Below are 10961 nucleotides of genomic sequence, written 5' to 3'. Positions count from 1 at the left end.
AAAAAAAATCTTTATAATTTTAAAAGTTAACATCGACAAATATTTAAATATTTAACATATGGAGGTATAGTATTACAATATTAAATTATATATATTTAATTTATACTATCTATAAATCCAATGGATTATCTATTATTTAAATCCAATTATTGATAGCCCAATAAAAATTTCTGGTAGGCCTAAAATTTAAATGATAAGATTAGAGATTAAATGTAACATGACTTTCTAGAAATATGTCCATTAGGTCCATTTTTTAAAAAATCACACATAAATCAAGGTTGTGACTTCTGTTTTAATATATAAGACTAGATTTTGATCCGCACAACCGCGCGGATGTTTGTTTTCACTTTACTATACATAAATTATTGTTATAGAACATTAGTGGTATATATTTTTAACGTTAATCATATACTAAAATATTTATATAACTATTTCAAATACAATAATTTTATAATTTACATGTTATAATTAATCAATTGTTTAAAACCATATGTATTTTCAATTTTTATTATATATTTATCTTATTGTATTTGCATTTAGTAATTAAGCAAAATAATATATTCATGAGAAAACATATTTGAAAATTATTTTGTATGTAATTTATGCTAAATTCTGACCCGTCTTTCAGAACTGGATTTATTTTTACTAATAATTTTTATGCTTATTCATTTTAGATAATATATTATTGTACATACATAAGTCTAAAATATGTTATTTTTGCTAATTTTAAGCCGTTCTATCATCATATCTTATATATTAAAAAAGAAGTGACAACCTTGATTCATGTGTGATTTTTTTTTTAAAAATGAACCGAATGGATCCATTCGTAAAAAGTCATGTTACATTTAATCTCTAATCTTTTCATTTAAATTTTGGGCCTACCAAATTTTTTTATTGGACTATCAATAACTAGATTTAAAAAATATATGATCTATTGGATTTATAGATAGTATGAATTAAATATATATAATTTAATGCTGTAATACTATACCTCCATATGTTAAATATTTAAATATTTGTCGATGTTAACTTTTAAAATTATAAAGATTTTTTTTAAATAACAAAAATCATATTATCTAACAGTGATTAATCTTTGCTACCTTAAACCAATGAAATTTGTTTTTAAACTATATATTTTTTTTAAAAAATTAAACAAAAACTAAATGTTTAATTATTTACTCGATAATATAAATCTATGAAGCAAAAAGTTTAATTTTTTAAAAACTTTCTAAAATTTTGAAATATTTCGATATCATTGAATATGACAATAAAACAATATTTTACTAATATATATATATAGTTACGATTTTAATAATGAAATAATAATACGAAAATATATATATATAAGAAGATACAAATACATGTAAAAGTTTGAAACAATATATTCAATAAAAAAATATACTGTAAACTTATTATGTTTTAAAAATCGATAGACACCTATATATTATAATATATACCAATTTAGAAATTGAAAACAAAATATTTATATAAAAATAAATGAAAACAAAATCCGCGTGGTTGCGCAGGTCAAGATCTAGTTATATTTTTAAAATAAATAGTTTATATTTATGAAAATAAATTTTATAAATTCATTAATTGAATATTCTTTTATCATATTTATTTAAGTATAATAATTGTATTTTAACATGATCATGACCGTATAATAGATAAAATAGGATATAATTTATTTATTTTTCATTTTATAAACGATAACTTAAAATACATTAAATCTTATATATTAAAACAGAAGTAACAAACTTGATTCATGTGTGATATTTTTAAAAATGGACCTAATGGACCTATTTCTAGAAAGTCATGTTACATTTAATCTCTAATCTTATCATTTAAATTTTGGGCATAGCTGAATTTTTATTGGGCTATCAATAATTGGATTTAAACAATAGATGATCCATTGGATTTATAGATTGTATAAATTAAATAGATATAATTTAATATTGTAATAATATACCTCCATATGTTAATTATTTAAATATTTATCCATGTTAACTTTTTAAATTATAAAGATTTCATATTATCTAACAATGATTAATCTTTACTACCTTAAACCAATGAAAACAAATTTTAAACTGTATAGTTTATTTTAAAAAATAAGCAAAAACTAAATATTTAATTATTTACTCGATAATATAAATCTATGAAGCGTATATTTTAATTATTTAAAAACTTTCTAAATTTGTGAAATGTTACAATATTTTGGAATATGACAATAAAACAATATTTTATTAATCTTTATATAGATAGTTACGATTTTAATAATGAAATAATAATCCAAAAAAATATATATAGAAGAAGATACAAATGCATGTGAAAGTTTGAAACAATCTATTCAATGAAAAAAATATACCGTAAGCTTATTATGTTTTAAAAAATAATAGACACATATATTATAATATATACCAATTTAGAATTGAAAACAAAATGTTTATATAAAAATAAATGAAAAAAATTCTGCGCGGTTGCGCGGATCGAGATCTAGTTATTGTTAAAATATTTTTACACATATTTATTTATATTGAATTTAAAATTGGATTATGAAATTAGAGTTTTTTTTATATCTTATATATTAAAACAGAAGTCACAACTTTGATTTATGTGTGATTTTTTAGAAATTAGATGTAATGGACCTAATACTAGAAAGTCATGTTATAATTAATCTCTAATCTTATCTATTAAAATATAAGTATGACTCATTTATTAGAAAATCATCAAATTTAATGGTTTTATCATTTTCCATATATTTTACCTATTAAAGCAAAAGTATTTAAACGAGATTTACCTACAATCTTGGTGTTTCATACTTTCCTCTTCATTAACAGTAGTCAACTAATATTCTACCCTATTAGATGCAAAAATATTAAAACAAGATGTACCTACAATCTCATGTTCTACTCTTTCCTCTTCATTAAAAGAAATGATTAATAAGGTACCAAGGTATTTTTTTGGTAAAGCAAAGCACCAACTTTCACTTTTTTTTTGTTCAATTTTCTAATGAAAACTAAAGCTTGGTTTCTTTTTGTTCAATTCTTTAATTACAAGAATCTAAAGCTTGATTTATAGCATTAATTTTCAAACTCATATATTTACCAATACATGAAATGTTATATCTTACTTATAATTTCATAATATATTTTTCTTTACCAGCTCATATATAATCACCAAAATCAAATTTATATAATACTCAAATATAAAAAAAAATATATTCTTGAAATCTATATTTGTTTGAGATCTAACAATGTTTAAAATGTACCTCACTATTGTTATTATTTATTTACTATATATCTAAAAAATGGAACAATAAAATCTAGGGATAATTTGCAAAATACCCTATTTAGGATTTGAAATTTGATAATTGCATTCTCTGTTTTACCTTTTGAAAAATACACTTTCTTAATTATGAATTGACTTTTTTGCCCAAAACATAATTCAAAACTAATATATAAATTTGAAACTAATAAAAATAATATCATTAAAATTATTTATATTTAAGATAAATGTGTGTATTGAGATAAATACGTTATTTTACCATCTTATATATTAAAACAGAAGTCCTAACCTTGATTCATGTGTGATTTTATAAAAAATGGACCTAATGGACATATTCCTAGAAAGTCATATTGCATTTAATCTATAATCTTATCATTTAAATTTTGGGCCAACCCGAAATTTTTATTGGACTATCAATAATTGGATTTAAACAATAGATGATCCATTGGATTTATAGATAGTATAAATTAAATAGATATAATTTAATGTTGTAATACTATACCTCCATATGTTAAATATTTGTCGATGTTAGCTTTTAAATTATAAAGACAAAAATCATATTATCTAACAATGATTAATTTTTACTACCTTAAACCAATGAAAACAAATTTTAAACTATATATTTTATTTTAAAAATAAAACAAAAACTAAATGTTTAATTATTTACTCGATAATATAAATCTATGAAGCGAAAAGTTTAATTTTTTAAAAACTTTCTAAATTTGTGAAATGTTACAATATCTTTGAATATGACAATAAAACAATATTTTACTAATCTTTATATATATAGTTACGATTTTAATAATGAAATAATAATCTGAAAATATATATATAGAAGAAGATAAAAATACACGTGAAAGTTTGAAACAATCTACTTAATGAAAAAAATATACCGTAAACTATTATGTTTAAATTGATAGACACATATATATTATAATATATACCAGTTTAGAATTGAAAACAAAATATTTATAAAAATAAATGAAAACAAAAACTTGCGCGGGTTGAAATCTAGATATATTTAAAATGAAAATATATTATGATTAAAGTAGTTACAAAGATTTTATATTATTAGCTTTAAATAAATACATGTTAATTTTTATACGTGTATTATTTAGTTTGCTAATGTTAACCCATCTTACCAACGCATTAGATTTTATTTTTAAAAATATTTAAAATTTATAAATTTAATACAATTTTATTATATTTAGCTCAATATAATAATTTTCTTTAATGTGATTGATTATGATTATATAATAGATAAAATATTATAGAATTTTTTATTTTTCATTTTATAAACGATAACTGAATATATTAATGTATAATAATATTTTAATACCTTTTAATAAAATTTATTTTGATCATTTCCTTAATTGAAAGTTATTTTTGTGATAAAAAGTCAAAAATGACTATCTTCGAAAACTTTTCAAAATGTTTCGGTACATTAACTTATATGTACATATTATAAATATAATATTAATTTGAAAGAAAGAAAATTTGGGCTAGTGGTTATTGTGTTTTGTCTAGGGAATGTCTATTGTAGGGTTCAAACTCTTGATCATAGTTTTTTTTTAACTTTTATCTAATCACAAAACAACGTGTTTTGGCTACTATAAACTCTGAGTTTAGATTAGTTACTTTATAATAAAATTTATTTTGATCATTTTTTTTTATTTACGGTTATTTTTATGACAAAAACTTAAAAATGGTTATCAAAACTTCTCAAAATGTTTTAGTACGCTAACTTATATGTACATATTATAAATATTATATAAATTTGAATGAAAGAAAATTTGGACTAGTCATTGTGTTTTGTCAACGGAGTGTCTATTGTAGGGTTCAAATCCCTTGATCATAGTTTTTTTTTTTTTAAATTTTGATCTAAACACAAACAACGTGTTTCGGCTATTCTAACTGTCTTGTTAGTTAAAGTAATATTTTGAGTTATTGAAGCAAGTTCGAGAAGAAAATTTATTTTTTAGTTAAATTCATGTCGTAATTAAGCATGAGACGGATTGGATATCCATGCAATTTTAAGGTATCTGGATTCGGATCTTTATCCGGTGGATCCATAATTTTACTATCCTTATCCTGATCCGGGGTTCTCGGATATCCGGGTGTCGGATATCCTTCTAAAAATTGTAATATCCGGCGGATATCCGGATCCGGATTTGGATCCTTAAATAAATTAAAAATAATATTAATATATATAAAATATTAACAATAATTTAAAAATAAAAATATATATAATGTCTTTAATTATTTCTATGTATAATATTACAAAATTTACATAAAATTTATATATACTATTATAAAAATGAAAATATATTAAATAAAATTAATTTTTATATATAGATATTACTATTTTTGAAATATTTATTAATAAAACTTACGGATCCGGATATCCAGACTTAAAAATTAAGATATCCGGATCCATATCCGGCTTTGACGGATCCAACATTTTATTATCCGGATCCGGATTCGACCTCTCCGGATATCCAGATTCGACCCCTCCGGATATCCGGATTTTCAGAGCAGATCCGGATTGAATCTCGGATAAAAGTATCAGGCCTAGTCGTAATTAGCACTTAGTAATTATTTGGGTGGTATCTGACAGGATCAAATTATTTGGGTTGAAATACGCCATTTTCCCCCTATGGTTGATGCTAAAATTTTGACATGAATCTGGTTTCTTGTTTGGTCTATTTTAGCTGCTGCATTGGTTGGTTCCTTTGAAAAGGAAGTGATCTTTGATCCACAATGTAAATATATAGGGTTACAGTATAAATACAAGTTCACAGTTTTTCTTTTTTTGTTCAATTCTCATCATAGTAATTCTGCAGAATTTGCGTTCTCACGGACAAAGGAATTATAACATTATGCACAGAGTCACTCCACGTCAAACTTCCAAAATAAAAACCAGTGTTGATTTTGTGTCTGGTCGAGACTCTGACTTGATAAGAGAGCGTTTTAGTTTTAGAGTTGAATACTAACTTCTTTGGTACCACGGTCACTTGAATTCCCAATGGTGGCTCGACCTTTACTTTATAGACCGAGTTGAGCGGTCCAACATTAGTGACGGTTCTTGTGAGAGTGACTTCTTCTTTGAGGTCTGGAATTGTAATGGAAGGTAAGTTCAAATCAAGAACAGATGGTCTGGGATTTGAACAGGTTGTTCTTTCACCGACAAGCTGAGAGATTGACGAGTCGTTATAACCAACAGCGCACATGTAGAGAACATAGTCTTGGAGGCCCAAATCATATACAAGACCTGGTTTTACAGCTTTCTCTGGATTCACAAGCCCTCCACCATAGTCAAAGGGATCGGCTAGCTTCCGAGACGACCCTTCTGCATCAATCTGCTCTCCAAATGGATCTGTTCTCCAAGCTGAAGAGTAATTCAAAGAAGCGTATCTAAATCAGTATGGTCTATTTGGAGTGATTGGATGAAAAAGATAAGAACCTGTAGTGACAATGGCTGATCTAATGGCAGCAGGAGACCAATCAGGATGGAGAGCTTTAAGCAGTGCAACAACTCCTGAAATAACAGGAGCTGCCATTGATGTTCCTGACAGCATAATGAATCCTCCGTCGTTTAAGGTGGTATTGGTGGTTGTAGCGGCCAATATGCTCGCTCCTGGTGCTGCTATATCCGGCTGTACTTCAGACAGTTCATATGATTTATAAACTTTCTTTTTGAGTAAAATAATTTAATTGATTATGACATACTTTGAGAATAGCAGGGCAATTGAATTAGGTCCTCTTGACGAGAAAGTTGCCACCTTTGTACCAACGGGCTGTCCTACAAGGGTTGTAGATGGTTGTATCTTCAAAACAGGAGATCTGCAAACCACAAGTCCACAGAAAAATGTCTCAAATATCACCAATATACACTGTCTTTACTTGCAATTCAAAGCGGTGAAGATCTTAGTCATTTAAATACCCTGTGGAACGTATGTAGAGAAGTATATTTGTCCCAAGCTCATAGTCAACAGAAACGCATGGGAAATCATCTAAACATGGTTCGAGATCGGAGCCTGGATGTCTTGCTATGATTACACCTAGACCACCAGCTTTCTTCACAGAACCTGCAGCACTTGATACGGAACCACTAGAAGATGATGTTGTGAAACATAAGACCACTTTCCCCACCATTGTATCATTAGAATTCAAGGAAAGATCCTCACAAGTGCTGCATTACAAGAACCAGTGTGGTGTCAAAGAACTGGGCTTCTTTATATTGCAAGATTTTGTGAATACTAAGAAACTAGAGATTTGAAAATTACCCACTAAAGGTTTCGTTGCTGTTCCCTGGATCCTCTGGGTAAACCAAGCTAGTGAAGCCAAGTTCTGGACCTGTGTACATTGCTTGACCCTGTAAAATAATGACCAAACTCAAAATAAGACACATATCATCAGAATATTTTCTTAGTAGACATATAATTTGACCCTGCAATATAGTTACCACTTACCAGTATCACTTTATTGTTCCCAAGTGTGATAGGAGTGGGAAAGGACCGGTCTAGAGTAGTTGCAGCCACAGTGACAATCCAAGGCGCCGTGTTTGTCACTGTTTGAGCCTCGGGGCCAGAGTTACCACCTGCACAAACAACGGTAATACCCTTTAAGACGGCATGGAAGGCTCCGGTGGATATCCCATCGCGGATATCAATTTCTCCATGCAGAGGAACCACAGAGCCTAGAGAGAGTGACAAAACATCAACACCGTCATGAATTGCCTCGTCCATAGCTTTCAAAATGTCAGCAGATGAACAAGTTGTTATGTCTAAATCATCCAGATACCAACAACCCTTGTACATTGCTATACGAGCACGTGGTGCCCCACCTCTCACAACCCCTCCAGCTAGGCCCTTGTAGCTAATGTCCTGCACGTAATAACCTGCCGCGATGGTGGCCACATGCGTGCCATGACCATTGAGGTCTCTAGGGGAAATGAAATCAAGTGATTCTTTAGAGTTGAAGCTTTTGTTCTCCTCTAGGAAGCCATTGATGAAATACTTAGCTCCTATGAGCTTTTTATTGCAGTGGGAGGAGTTGAACATCTCTCCTGATTGACAGCCTCCTTTCCAGTGGCTCGGCACCGATCCAATCCCATCGTCGTTAAATACTTCAGATTCTGGCCATACTCCTGCAATAAAAATCTTAGAGAATCTAAGAAGAAGACTCTAAACCAACACCATATTTCAGAAATCTGTAATGAGCTGAGAAGAAATGTAGAATAAACAGTCATACCTGTGTCAATAATGCCGATGATAATTTGTTCACCCATATTAGTTTCATTTAGATGATTCTTTGGACTGGAGGCAGAAAGTCCTAAGTAGTCCCAAGTCCGAGTTGTTTTCAGCTTGTAGAAACTATCCGGTATGACATGAACAACTTCAGGTAAATCTGTCACCAAAGATCATTAGCAACGGAAGAAAACAAAACAAAAAAAACAACTTCAGACATTTGCAGACACAGGCTTCTGATGTGAGATTAAGACTGAGTACTTGCTATTTTCTTGGCTTGGGACTTGGTAAGCTTGGCTGCAAAACCTGAGAATCCATGTCGGTAACTGTATACCATTGAACCATGGGCATCCTCTTTACTGTAATCATGGGAACAAAACACAAGACATCTGAGTAACACTTTGACACATTACCATCATTGAGAAAAAAAAGTCTCAATTTACACACCTTCCAAGAAGTGAACACAACATCTGATGGTGAGATTCTGTGACAAACTCAGGATCATCATGTTGCTTCTCACCCAAATATACTATATGAACCTATTGATCATTGCACAAGAACCAACTTTGTTTTGGCAATTGGTCTCTGTTCATGTTGTCTGCTTAAAAATGAACTTTAAGAATTTTGAAATACCTTGCTCTCAGCTACGGCTCGTGCAACAAAAATGCTCTGCCCGTTGAGAAATATTATCAGACTTAGTACCACAAAAATTAATGTTCTGTAATTCGTCATTCCAAACTTTAGGTCAGAGAGAGAGAGAGAGAGAGAGAGAGAGAGAGAGAGAGAGAGAGAGATGAAACCATAATCAAGTGAATAATCATTTATATAGATGCTCTCGTAAAAGACGTGTTTTCCATTTCTTGAAATTGTTGCCAATATTCATGATTGTACAAAAGTTATTAAAGTAGCTAAAACAAAAGATACATAAAGAATAGGTATATCAAGATGAGTGCTTGGTCAACTAAAAGTCAAGTTTTATTGCAATAGTGTGAAAAGTCAAACACATCAACAGAGCAACGACCACGAGAATGATGATACACCTCAACAATTGAACAAGTTGGGTTGATTCCTGCTCAGTCTAACCTTCTGTGTTTATCTGAGTTGTACGCATGGTTGAAGTAGTCTGCACCACGATTAAAAAGATGGTTACATAAGTTAAACGCACTACAAGTTTCGCAAGATGGGAAAAAACTTGGTCAAAGTGCTCGCTTTAACAACCTCCAACGGTTATGTAAATTTTTCTTTTTAACAACGATTTTATTTATATAAAATGTAACATTACACATAAAAAATAAACATACTATTACGATATGTACATATCTATGAGACAATATTCTCTTTCCGTTTTGATCTCATCGTATATCTTGTGTATAATCTATTTTAGGAGAGAACCCCTTGTATAAATACTTGGTCTAGGACCTAATAAAAATACAGAAAACCTTTATACGATATCTTTGTTTTCTGACATGGTATCAGAGCCCTACTAGGGTTTCTCTTCTTGACGGCGTCGATCATTATTCTCTTTGGTCGTCGTGCTCTTGAAGTTTGACGTTTATCATTATTCTTCTTTGATCTACGTTGAGCTTACTTATCAATGACGGGAGTAACTAATGAAGAGGGAGGAATCATTCCAGCAGAGATGACGAAGGAGACAACTGGCGTTCGAAGGAGAACCATATCGCCTTATGATCTGAGTTCAAGCGACAATCCGGGAAGTGTAATATCCCAGACGCTGCTCAAAGGTTCGAACTATGACGAGTGGGCTATGAATCTTCGATTGGCTCTTGTGGCTAGAAAGAAGTTTGGTTTCGTGGACGGCACGATACCGCAGCCAAAACAGAACTCGCCAGATTTGGAGGATTGGTGGACCAACAATGCTTTGGTGGTTTCATGGATGAAGCTGACGATTGATGCTAACGTACGTACGAACTTGTCACACCATGATATTGCTCAAAGTCTGTGGGAGCATATTCAAAAGCGATTCTCTGTGAAGAATGGATCAAAAATTCAGCGTATCAAAACAGAGATTGCCACTGCTCAACAGAGAGGACAGTCCATTGAAGCTCACTTTGGATACTTGAACAAGTTGTGGACGACTTTGACTGATTTCAGTCCTTTGAAGAGATGCAAGTGTGGATCCTGCACATGTGAGCTCTGAGATGGCCAACGCTTACGCAAACGCCATAGTGCCTAAAAAAAAATCGAAAAAACCTAGCCGCGACTTTTCGCCAACAGGAAGTGCTACGAAACGAGCTTGCGATTTCTCTGTCTAAACATAAAGGAAAATGATAAATTTTATCAAATCCCGTAAGTTTGGCTAATTTCCGAGCTAAAGAAGTTTCAATGCGTAAGGGTTTTACCAAAACACGTTTTCCGAAAACTTTTTGGAAGGGTAAAACTTGTTCTCCCAAAAAGCGCAGAAAACCT

General features: G+C 30.1%; 1 pseudogene; it reads right to left on the bottom strand.

The window, feature by feature from the left end:
* Positions 1-6101: 6101 nt before the first annotated feature.
* Positions 6102-9266, bottom strand: LOC106325596 (annotated as a pseudogene).
* Between the last annotated feature and the right edge of the window lie 1695 nt (positions 9267-10961).

Source organism: Brassica oleracea, chromosome C2, assembly GCF_000695525.1.
Source record: "Brassica oleracea var. oleracea cultivar TO1000 chromosome C2, BOL, whole genome shotgun sequence".
NCBI classification, from domain to species: domain Eukaryota; kingdom Viridiplantae; phylum Streptophyta; class Magnoliopsida; order Brassicales; family Brassicaceae; genus Brassica; species Brassica oleracea.
This window is presented reverse-complemented; position numbering and strand designations above follow the sequence as displayed.